The sequence below is a fragment of the Pinus tabuliformis genome, chromosome 3_2 (genome assembly GCF_031772625.1).
Source record: "Pinus tabuliformis cultivar Carrire ecotype Pingquan chromosome 3_2, CPIR1, whole genome shotgun sequence".
Taxonomy (NCBI): Eukaryota; Viridiplantae; Streptophyta; class Pinopsida; order Pinales; family Pinaceae; genus Pinus; species Pinus tabuliformis.
In genome coordinates, this window is record NC_142302.1 from 59,589,482 (window position 1) to 59,602,816 (window position 13,335).

General features: G+C 35.4%; 1 pseudogene; it reads left to right on the forward strand.

Moving 5' to 3' along the window:
* Window positions 1–4,401: 4,401 nt before the first annotated feature.
* On the forward strand, window positions 4,402–5,766 carry LOC149179829 (phospholipase A1-Igamma3, chloroplastic pseudogene; annotated as a pseudogene).
* Window positions 5,767–13,335: the final 7,569 nt, after the last annotated feature.

A 13,335-nucleotide genomic window follows, 5' to 3' on the forward strand; every position in this document is an offset into this window, starting at 1 on the left:
TAATAGATTTTTTTTAGCCAACATGGTTGAATACCCTGGAGAAAAATAAAAAAATATGTAAGAAATTGGGTAAGTTGCAAGCCAAGAGACAGAGCCACAGAAAAATCCTAGTATAAAATTTAGATGCGCCAAGGGTATTTAGTTCTTAAAGGGCATACCTATGAGGAAGGAGAAGAGACAAATAAGAATTATTAGAAAGAGGGCCAGAGTTTAACCTTTTTTTTTTTTTAATGGAAGGCATTAAACACAAAAAATTATCTCCCATGTGAAGGTTAGGATGTTGCAACCTACTCCTAAAAGTCATAAATTGACAGTGGTTTGAAGATATAAATTGTTAAGGAATTCGTTCTAGGGTTTGCTTAGTAGAATTATTACCTATGCCCACAATGGTGGCCACTTTTGGTTTATTGTTCGATAAATAACTCACTATGATTGGAAAGACCTCAGTGGTAGTGTTCACCTAGGTAAAGGCAATGAAAGAAAAAGTAATTGTCGAGCTAAAATGTACCTTCCAAAGAGTGACCGGGAACAAAAATTGCAAAAGGGTATATATGCATTAACACATTGTCTTCAATTTTTTAATACGCATTACCAACCCTCGGGAACTAAATTTTCATGCAGTCGCAAGTAGAGTTTCTCCAAGCACTATTATTGCCTAAAACAATCAAAATGTAATGCTTCGACCCTCGAATTGAAGAAGAGGCATTATAATCATGGAATCGAGGAATTTCTAAGTTGCAAAGTTTTGTCTCAAGCTGTGAGGGTGTAAATGAGAATTGGAACAATGGGAGGCTGCAAGTAGTTACTCCAAGCTAACCCTAGGTCACCTCCACCATCAATCTTAAGCGTAAAACGTATACATTCACACAATCGTCATGTGGTTAAGGTCCACGTATCAGCTTGTTAGATATGATCTTTGTGTTGCTTATATAATTTAACTAGAAGTTTCAGGTTCGACAACATTCCTTTAATAACAAGAAATATGAATAGAGGTGTAAACCAACTTAATATATCAATACTATGTGTATATGTATATGACCCCTTACATCGTGGAGTGCCTCATGAAGGGTCGATACATTTGCATTGAGCTACGATAGTATTATTAATGTCATTTGAAAATAAATAAAAAATGCAATTGCAACCCATTGAAACCTAAGGAAACTCTTGTAACCATGAGTCATGACAATTGTATCTTAGGTAAATAGAGTGAAACCTTTATGTAAGCGTACATCTTCTAATAGGTCTATATTACCCTTATTTAATATAAAAAAGAAAGAGAGAAAAAAGAAGAATGGATTTACGTTATTGGTACAATAAGAAACATATCCATCAAGTTATAAAAGGTAAATATAATAAAGACAATGCGCAAATCTCTAGCCTGGGGATATGATAATTTGAAGTTGATAATGAATCTAGTGGAAATTCATGGTAAGGAGAATTTTGAAGTACAAGTAGATATAAAAGAATTATTAGTCCTTTGTTTCCTTTAGACTAGACATTTTATGAAATCCTAAGATTTCATGATTTCATGTGTATATATGTACGGTTATGATTTCGTTTAAAAAAAATGTACATGTTCTCTTGCTCTATTATAACGAAATAAGAAGAATACATTCGGGATATTACAATTTGTATATCCGATTAGAGTGAAATCCTTACTTTTTACCTTTTAGTGTATAATATTCTCTGAGAAAAGGGATATCCTCCACATAACTATTTTATTACTAAAATTTATAGAAGCTTAAATACTCTTTCCCTTCTCACCTTAAACATATGTTATTATTATCGGATTTTAAGGTTACAGAAGCCAAACACAAAATTGGTTTATAAGATCCCCTTGTTTGTGGGAAAAGGGACTCACCTCCGCGCAATGATTTGATTGCTAAGTCTACGAAGGCATTATACTCTACTCCCCTCTAGTTAAGTCTACGAAGGCATATATACTCTACTCCCCTCTAGTTTTGAACTTGCGACATACTATACATATATGTTATAACCTCTTATAACATATATTTTTATACAAATTATAGTCAAAAATAAAAAAAAATTAAGTAATTACTTAAATTTTAACCCAAAAAAATATTTTATATTTATAAATAAAAAAATTATTAATCAACATATATTATCTAATATATATTAAAAAATGGGTCATGGTTTAATTAATACACAAAATAGATTTTTGTCCAGAATCTCAATACAATTTCTATCAAGATTGTGATTTTTTGTTATTTAAAATGCACTTTAAATGGATTTAGCACCCTAAAAGAATCTTGAGGCACTACATCTTTACAAATTAAACAACTTAAACTTATGATTTTTAAAAATATGTACCATGTTTGAACAAAATTAATGGGAAAAAATGGTCAAAAAAATTTATTCATCTATTACTTAAACTATACTTAAAAATACTTCTTAATGTTTAATTAATTAATTGACTAATACCAAGACAAAAAAAATTAGTTAAACATATTTCATATTGCATATCAAAAAAACACTAAATTTTACATATTGTTACTCATTATTCTCATAACCACATTACTTTCCTTAACCACTAGAAAGGAAAATTACATCAAGCATAGGACCAAAATCAATAGACTTTCACGAAACTAACCACCCAATAAAACTAAAACCATATCCATCAAAACCATTTTAAAATTACACAACATAAAATAAATCACCAACAAATGAGAAATCAGAATTTACGCCAAATAATATTCCCAAAATCATAGGAAACCAGCAACAATCCACAATTATACCAATAACTAGCAAATTATAGCTTACTAGCATGCCACAATACACCAAACACTTCTTTCTTACACTGCAAAGATGCAGTGAACACATTGAAGCAAGCACTAAACCAAAAAAATAGTGTAGAAAGCCTCTATCCCCACCTTTATAATTTTAAATCTTTATAATTTTATAGTAAAAAATATTTATATTCTATTAAATATATAATATTGTGTTTTTCATTTTTATTTGTATTTGAATTTTTCATATGTATATATATATTCTTTTAAATACATTCTTCTTAATAATATAAAACTAAAAACCATATAATAAAAATATAAATATTATAAATAATTTACTTACAGTTTAGGATATAAATATAAAATATTTATATTATAGATTAAAAAATAATAAAAATACTATTGCTTTATATAAGAATAATAAGATAATTTTTTTTCTTCCTTCGCTATTCATCTGTGTACAGCGCGTTACAGTATACATCAGAGTAGATACTGTGGCATCAACCACTCAACATACGTGCCGTGGCTATGCACGATTTCTATTAATTAAAATATTATTAATAATAAATTTATTATTCATTCAAAATTTGTGGTAGTAAAAATTAATAAAAAAGCATTATCCGTTCACATATACCCTAGTTCAATGTTGGTGTCAAAATAAATTAGTAATAAAATATGCACGCACCTCATCAGCGAAATGATTAAATATCAAAGGCAGACGAGGCCATTATATGTAAATTCCAACTCGTTAGAATAAAAGAAAGTGCAAGACGTGCGCAAATCCCAGGAATCTACGCTCTCTCGACTTTAATATTCCATTATAATTTGAAATTATTTCACAACGCAATGAGTCAATCGCTGGAAATCGCGGGTGCACGGGTTTATGAGATTGGTAGGTCTGACTCTGGTGGTTCTTGATTCAACTTGAGTCCACTTATAGTAATTCTGACTGGGCGGAAAGGCCAGGAAACTCCTATTTCCACTGCTATAGCCTCATTAATGCGTGGCTACATGTACAGGAGATAGCTCGATATAATATGCGCCTCGTTATTTATTTTTTAATCTAGTCATCAGCGACTATCTCATGCGCATGTAGTCGCGCATTAATAAGGCTATAATGGTGGAAATAGGAGTTTCCGAAAGGCCACACCAAGCCGTTGTATGTAAATTCCAGCTGGTTAATAGGAGTTTCCGAAAGGCCAGACCAAGCCGTTGTATGTAAATTCCAGCTGGTTAGAATCAAAGAAAGTGCAAAACGTGCGCAAACACCTACTAATCATGGTTTCTCTACTCTCTCTCTCGATTCTAATATTCCATTATAATATGACAAAATTTCACAACGCAATAAGTAAATCGCGTGTACACGGGTTTATTAGATTGGTAGGTCTGACTCTGGTTCTTGATTCAACCTGAGTCCACGAATAGTAATTCTGACTGCGTCCGCGAATACTAACTCTCATTGTGATCCTTCTTCTAAACTTCCGTATGTCAAGATTGTATATATACCCTCTAACCATTACTTCATCTTTGTCAATCGATTCTATCTCCACAATCTTTCCGAAAAGAAACCCATTAAAAGCCGCAGCCTCCTACACAATTTGTTTCGAAAAACTGCATGCAGCATCTGAATTCTAATTGTAAACTCCGAAATACGATGGTTCGATTTGCATTTCCCCTCTCTAGAAAGGATTTGTGGGGTTTACAGATGAAGAATCCATTCAGTCCCTCTTCCCCGGCAATAAATAATGGAGATGGTGATCAACCCGCACAGACAGGGCTACCACAAGTTGCTTATTTGTGGCGAGATATCCAGGGTGTCAACTCTTGGAAAGGATTGCTTGATCCCATGAATCCAATTCTGAAAGCTGAGATTCTCAGATACGGAGACTTTGCTCAGCTTTGCTATGACGCGTTTGATGACAGAGACTATTCTCAATATTATGGAACTTGTAAGCACAGTAAACGCTCTCTTTTCCAGAAAATGGGTTTCCCTCATTCCGGTTATCAAGTAACTAAATATATATACGCAAATGTCGGTGCTTTACGATCCTCTTTTGGCGAAAAATCAATGGACGAAGGTGTTTGGATAGGCTTTATTGCGGTTTGCACGGATCCAAATGAGATAGAGAGGCTGGGAAGACGAGACATAGTGGTTGCATGGCGAGGAACGCGAACAGCGCAAGAATGGATGCAAAATTTCAAAGACATATTAGTTCCACTGCGCCCTACAGTAGCTCATCTGAATGTACAAAAAATTGCAGATCCAACTGTCCGAATAGAAAAGGGATTTCTGTCTTGTTATACTTCCGGGGACGAGGGTTCTAAAAAATGCAGTAGAAGCGCCAGGGATATTGTGGCGGGCGAGATCACACGGCTGCTACAACAATACAAGGACGAGAGGCTGAGCGTAACATTGACAGGACACAGCTTAGGAGCTGCGCTTGCAACGTTAAGTGCATATGACGTTAAAGAAATAGTTAAGATGCAGGGCATACGTGCTCCTGTCACCGTGTTTGCCTTCGCCTCTCCCCGTGTAGGAAACTCAACGTTCGTACAACGTATGGAGGAGATTGGCGTGAATGTTCTGAGGTTGGTAAACCAGCACGATGTTGTTCCTAACGTCCCTGGTCTTTTTATGAACGAGAACATGGGATGGGTGAGCAAAGTACTCAGTTGGTTTCCCTGGACATATTTTCATGTGGGTATCCAGGTTTGCCTGCAGAACGATAACTCTCCCTTCTTGAAACCCACTCATAATCTCTCTGACTTTCATAATTTAGAGGTTTATCTCCATTTGCTGGATGGCTACGTTGGGGAAAACAAATCCTTCAAATCTTCAGGTAGGGATCCAGCTCTTGTCAATAAGAGCTGTGACTTATTGATCAATAGCCTTCATATTCCGTCCCGCTGGTGGCATGAAGGAAACAAAGGTCTAGTAAAAAACGCAAATGGTAAATGGACATGGCCTGCTAGATCTCCTCGATCTCCCGATGCGGACTATGAACCGCACCGGATCTGACCAATTCCTATTTTGTGATGTCTATACTGAACTGTTTAATTGAATATTACGGTGCCATGCGAGTCATACAAACAGTAGAAACATGTCAACTTTAATCAAATAATAACGAGCAGCTTATAGATGCATGGCAAATTGAAAAACTCTCAAACTAATCGATGCATGGCAAATGGAAATCTGAAAAGGAAGATCCTTTATCTACAAAGGCCAGGTCTTCACTCGTTATCATTTCTAAATTAATACGTGATGTACATTTTTTTTTTATTGATAGGGTAAAGCCAAAGTTGTTTTCGCTGGCATTGACGGGAGGAACAATTTAGCCAAATTTTTTTAACATTTATGTTGCTTTGCTTTGAAAGTTATGGAAATTTAGGTTATATTTTGAAAAAAATTGATATGGATTTCTGTAAATTTAAGTAAAAATTGTTGGATATTTTAATAATTTTTTATAATATTGAATTTATTTCCACTATAAAAATAATGATTCAAATACTGTCTCTACATGATTTTTTGAAATATTTTTACAGTCCAAACAATTCATTCACCCCATAAAACAACTCATTTTTTATTGATAAAATAAAACCTAAATTGTTTTCACAAATATTATTAACTACAGGAACAATTTTGCTGAGACCACCCATTCTCACCAAAATCAGGAAGTATTTAAATAGTATTTATGATCATGGAAATTGATTCAACATCGTTAACAACTCATTAGCACCCAAAATTCCAAATCTTCACCGCCGTAACTGAATTTCCAAGACAATTTCCATTATTTTCACCCAAAACTGTTACCTCTTCGAAATACGCGTTTTCAATGCAATTGTCAAACTCTATAATACGTGTAATGATGGAATGCATATGAGATAACAATAGTCTGTTAAAGTGTCAAACGATTGAATGCAAATCATATAATAATTATTGTTTTATGGTTGATAAATTCTTTAAACTAGTAAACATAAAAATAAGTGTTCAATATAAAATTATTTTATTTAGTAAAAGTATTTATGTAATTTATATAATAACTATAATATAATAAAAAAAAATATAATAATAATAATTTAAATAACCATGTAATATTAATAACCTATCTATTTTAATCACATAAATTATAACTTAAATATATAATTTAATAATTATATAAATTAATAGTTACCAATGAAGACTTGAGTGTTATAAGGTGAAGAAATAAAAATACTTTTAACTTTTCCAAACTTATAATAATTATAATAAATATCAAGTAGTAATACTCAATTTATTACAAATTTTGGTTACTTAAATTATTAAAATAAATTAAAATATGCCATTCTTAAAAATAAGTATAATAAGTATTTAATTTTAAACTTTTAATACAACAAAAGTATTTAGATAATAATAACCATTTAAATAATAACTATAATATTAATAACCTACTTTAATAATATATAGCTCAAGTTATAATTTTAATATTTAATATAATAATAATAATATTAATAATCTATTTTAATAATATAACTCAAGCTTTCCCTCGCGATCTGCAGTGGTCTACTGTTCTTCACGGTCTGCAGCTTCTCCCGGGTCTGTTGTTCCTCGCGATCTGCAACTTCTCCCAGGATCTCATCTCGTTGCTCTTGCTGCTGGCGTTGGTCATCTTTTGGTACAAACATCTGCCCTAGATCTTCAACTGGCCGGCGCTAGCCAGTTGGGTATGCTCACAACCCTGGTGCTCCTGCTCACAGGGATATAAGGAGATCATCTTCCGCTCACTGGCAGTGGGGTCTACGATCGTTGTCCTCGACGCAGCGTTGCATGGCTTGGACGACCTGCTTTAGAATGGCAAACAGTTTATTGGGAAATTGTGGATATCTTTTTATTGATCTTCTGCCTTATTTCTATGTGGCTAGGTTCTAGATCTAATCTTCTGCGGCTAGATCTAGATCTAATCTTCTGGCTTATTTCTCTGTGGCTGGGTCTCAGCTCCCCCGCTGTGTTTTGGCACTCTCTACTATCTCACGTTGTGGGGTTATCAAAGAAAACAACCAATTTCATAGACGAACCAACTGTTCAATCTTTTGTGGCTAGATCTAGATCTAATCTTCTGCCTTATTTCTCTGCGGTTGGGTTCTAGATCTAATCTTCTGCAGCTAGATCTAGATCTAATCTTCTGCCTTATTTCTCTGCGGATGGGTCTCGGCTCCCACGCTGTGTTTCAGCACACTTTGCTATCTCATGCTGTGTTTCAGCACTCTCCGCTATCTCACGCTGCGGGGTTATCAAAGGCAACAACCAATTTCATAGACGAACCACCTGTTCAATCTTCTATGGCTAGATCTAGATCTAATCTTCTGCCTTATTTCTTTGCGGCTGGGTTCTAGATCTAATCTTCTGTGATTAGAACTAGATCTAATCTTCTGCCTTATTTTTCTACGGCTGGGTTGTAGATCTAATAATATTCTATTCAATCTTCTACGACTAGATCTAGATCTAATCTTCTGTCTTATTTCTCTGCGGCTGGGTTCTACGGGCAAGTAAAATATGGCTCCCAGCTTCGTGAAAGTAGTTGTTGGCTCAGTTCTGTCTGCTTCTGGAGGGCAAGCTCCTGCCCATATCGTCAGTGAAGCCCCAACTCCCACTATCCAGGTGGTCCAGCCCTCACTCGATGAGACTTTGAAGTTCTCTGAAAGTTCCCTAATCTGTCGGTTCAATGGTTTTTGGCCGCAGCTGACAGGTCTCCACAATTGGATCTCGGAGGTATGGAAGCTTGTCATTTCTAATGAAATTAATATCTACCCCTATGCTAGGGGTTTCTTTATAGTAGATTTTGAAAATCCTGAAAGCAAACGATGTATTCTAGATTTCGGCCATTGGTTTTGGGAAAACTCAGGCCTATTCATGAAGCCATGGAACCCATCATTCAATCCCTCAACAACAGTCATAACCTTAGCACCAGTTTGGGTGAGATTACCAAGCCTACCCTTGCATATCTGTAATCTCTCCTCGCTAAAATCCATTGGAAATGAAATTGGGAAATTTTACTGCAGGTGCCTAAAAACAGAGGAATATGCCAGAACCACCTATGCACGCATCTGTGTGGAAATGGACTTCAACACCCGATTCCCAGCTGAAATAAACCTAACAAGTAAAGACTATGTGTGGAACCAGAAACTCTATTATGAAAGTTTCCTCTTCCGATGTCAACCTTGCTTTGAGACAGGCCATCTAGCCAAAAATTGCCCAAAAGCCTCCCAGAAAAATTTTGCTAGAAAAAGCCACCACAGATCTACATGGTGGGAAGGAGCACAAAAAAAACACTACACTGTCATCAAAGAAGAATACTCTAGAGAAAACTCTGAATCATAAAAAATCGGGCAAGAAAGAAACAACTCTCAAGACAAGCAGGGAGAAAGCCTCGCCCAACAACAAAAAAGTGAACTCGACAACCCCTCAAACATCAAAAGTAGGATTCGAATACCGCACAAAATAAATCTTCATTTAACAGCAAAGCAGATCTCCTAGACGAATCTTTTTCTTCGATTATCTTCAAAAGGACGAACACAATAGATCGTGAAGCTAAGACACCAATGTCTCAAGAACCAGAAGAGATGAATTAGATGCAAGATAAAGGAAGTTGGAAGACCATAGAGAAAAAAGGAAAGCTACAGCAGCAATCTTGCCAAGAAAGACGAGTAGCCAGACAATTAAAAACTAAGAAAATTATAAGTCCGATAAACCAATTTGGTCTCAGTGGACATTGACCACTATCATCATCATCATCATCATCATCATCATAATCTAATAATTATTAATAATTATAGAAAATAGTTATCATTGAAAAGTTAAGAGGCACAAGTGTAGCGGATTCTTTTTTTAAATTTTAATAGGGATTATAATGATTATAAAGTATAAAGTATAAAGTAATATGTAGAAATTTGGTGTAATGATTGTAAAACGTATAAAGTAATATGTAGAAATTTGGTAATAGAATTGCAACTGCTCAAGAAATTTTAATCTAAATCAAGAGACACAATTCTATTCTAGTGATCTACAAAATTCAATTCACAATTTAGAACGACAATCTCAGACATGAAATAAGAAATAACACTCATGCATAGTGCTTTTTCTAGGTGAACCCAAGTGGGAAAAACCCCTCAAGTCTCTTTTCATTAATTGGATAAATAAAGATGTATTACAACTGCTAGCTCATTTTGAGCTCAAACTGTAAGTGAATAACCTATCTCTTTGCTCAATGAGAAGCTTCGATCCAGACTTAGTCAATTTCTACCTCTTCGTGAGCCCCTATTTCCTTCCGCAATTCCTAGAGAATGAGCCCCTGTGTTTTAGGAATTTTCCTTCAATTTATTGCACAATTCCCAAGGATTGATCATCCGACTACACACAAAACTTGTACACTCAAACTAATATACAACTGCTTATTACACTACCTTGGAATCTCCACCACAGCAGGGAACTCAAATTCTCTACATGCACTAGTTATTTTAGCTTGATTGATCATTTAATTGGATGATCACTAAGTTAGATGGTTGTCCCACTCCACAACTGACCTTCCATTAGTTCCTTTAATTATTAGAACTAGTTTAACTGAACACAACTAGATATAATTGAACTGGATTACTAAAATTTAGCAATCACACATGCTTAACTGGACTCCAAGCCCTCTAACTCAAATTTACTGAGCTAACTGAATGAAAAGAGCCATGTCACACAAGTTAACCACATCCAAGTTGTCTGTTGATGTGGAATTTCAAATTTTCTCAATTTGACAAAGGCAAAGTCAAATTGAGACTTTCTTGTTGCACTTCTCAACACTCCCTCTCAGGAAGAAAGGGATTATCAACCACCCCTATCTTGCACCTATGGAACTCGAACTTCCTTCTTTACAAAGCCTTTGCTAAGATGTCAACAAGTTGTTCCTATGTTGAGATGTATTGTAGCAACATTATCCGCCTCTGCACACAGTCCCGTAAATGATGATACTAGATATCTATATGCTTGGATCGATCGTGAAATACCATATTCTCAAAGAGCTTAATGCATCTTTGATTGTCACAATAGATCACAATTATATTGATCATCTTACCAAACAATCCCAGATGTATCTTTCTCACCCATACCACCTCACATGCTACTTGACTTACAGTCATGTATTTTTCTTCTACTGAGCTGAGCGCCACAAATATTTGCTTCTTGTTATACCAAGAAACTGTCGTGGACCCAACGTTGAAAATTCAACTAGATGTACTCTTTCGGTCGAATGGACACCCTACCCAATCTGCATCTATGAAGACACACAACTTCATTCCATGTGTATCCATGTGTACGTTTGTACCATAATCCATACTAGGTAGTGCCTCCGAGGTACTGTAAAACATCCTTAGTTTCCTTCCAATACAATTTGGTTAGCCTAACCACATCTTGGCTCAACTCGTTGACTGCATAGAACATATATGGTCGTGTGTTCATGAGATACATTAGTGAACCCACTAACTATCGTTAAATGGTAGCATCCACCTTTTCACCTAAAGTGGTAGTCTTCTTCTTCCATTTCATCGCTAGAGGTGTCTCCATGGGCTTACAACTCTCCAGGTAGAATCTCTGTAATATCTCATTGGCATACTTCCCTTGAGACACAAGTGATTCCCCATTACCTTTCCATACTTCTAGCTTGAGGAAGTAGTGCATGAGACCCATGTCCTTCATTTCAAATTCCCTTTCAAGGTCCTCCTTTCAAGTGTTGGTTAGTTGCTCATCACCTATTAATATTAAATCATCAAGATATAAAACAATGATAAGCAATTTACCTTCTACCAAAATATAATAGACGTTCACATCCACTTCACTTTTGGTGAATCCCAAACTAATGAGATAATTTTTTATCCTAGTGTACCAAGCATGGGGTGCTTGTTTGAGACCGTACAATGCTCGCTTGAGTCTGCACACATGAGACTCCTGATCAAATGTCTCAAAACATTTTGGTTGCTCAATGTACAACTCCCCCTCAATAACACCATTAGAAATATTGTTTTACATCCATCTGGTGGACCTTTGTTAAAATTGGAAACTAGGGCCAAACTCACCTAGGACAACTCACATGATGAAGATGATATTTTTATTGGATTCCTCTTTCCGAGAGGTGTAGTAATTATCTAAATATCATCTCATTCTCACAAGAACAAATGGAATTATGAATTTATTTCTTCTATGGACAAATTGTCAAGGTCGGCCAAAAGTCTACTGTAGGCTCATGAAGCCCAACAAATGTGTCTCTTCACCCTCAACGTTGTGTATATATAGAGGAGTCATTTTCCTCATTTGGTCACTCATCATCATTCATGTTTCTCTCTCCTCTCCTCATTGGTTCGTACAGCAAGCAAGAGCAGCTCTTCTTCTCTGTGCGTTGACTTGGGTTGACTGAAATTGCAAGCCTAAAATTTCAGAGCTTTTTTTGCACTATTATAGGGATATTGACCAACGTTGACTGAGGGTCAAACTTCATCTTTTGACAACATCTTTGAGGCACGAAATTAGCTTTTCATAGACTGCAACTCCTGGCACAAAAGCTGACGTGTTTGTAGTTGTTTGACCACCATTTAATGCAGATCCGTTGACCATAGAAGTTGACTGTGCGTTGACCAAGTTTGACCAGATTTTTCGGGATTGTTTTGGGCTGATTTGGACTATATTTGGAGGCCAAGTTGATTGGGTTTGACTAAGATAAATTGAAAGAGAATTTCTGTTGGTTTGACCAACATTGACTTTCTAGTTAGGGCATCATGTTGACTGTAGCTTGACTGGACTGTTTTCACAATCTTTGGGCAAGTGAATTTTGTATACTGTACTCTCTCTCTCTCTCTGCTGAACTTTGAAGAATAATAAGAAGATTTGATTGAAGGGTTTTCCCCATATTGGGGTTTTTCCCTAGCATCCGCCAAATATAGTGTCCTCTTGCCTTGCCTTATCTTCTGCTTATTATTTATGTCCTATCTCCATTTACTATCAATGTTAATGTGATTGCTAATCTAAAAATTGATATTGGGCTACTAATAAAATTGAAGTAAATTTCTCTAAAGCATAGAGCATACAATTTTTATCTATAATTATTATGGTATTAGAGCTGAGGTGAAGACAAATATTAATCAAGAGTAAGAAGAGAAATCACTGAGATTTTTTTATCAACGACAAGACTCAATGGCCTCCTCATCTTACTTCAAATCTGATGACAAGCTCAATGATAAGTTTGATTATAATGCATGGAAGAAGTCCCCTGACTTGACTTTGGAAGAGAATGATGCTATGGACTATGTGCAGGGAAAGATTATAGAACCTCTTTCAAATGTACCGGCTATTGCTAAGACAAATTATAAGAAAGGTGAAGTCAAAGCTAAGAAGATCATTAGGGATTATATTCATAAGCATTTTGTTGTTTATGATTTGGGCACATCTAAGGATATGTATGACAAGTTGGTTAGCATGTTCAAAGCTAGCAATGAAAACCAAGTCCTCTTTCTCAAGAACAAGTTGAAGGACATAAAGAAGGAAAGAGGAGAATATATCCAATCCTACATCATGAGGATC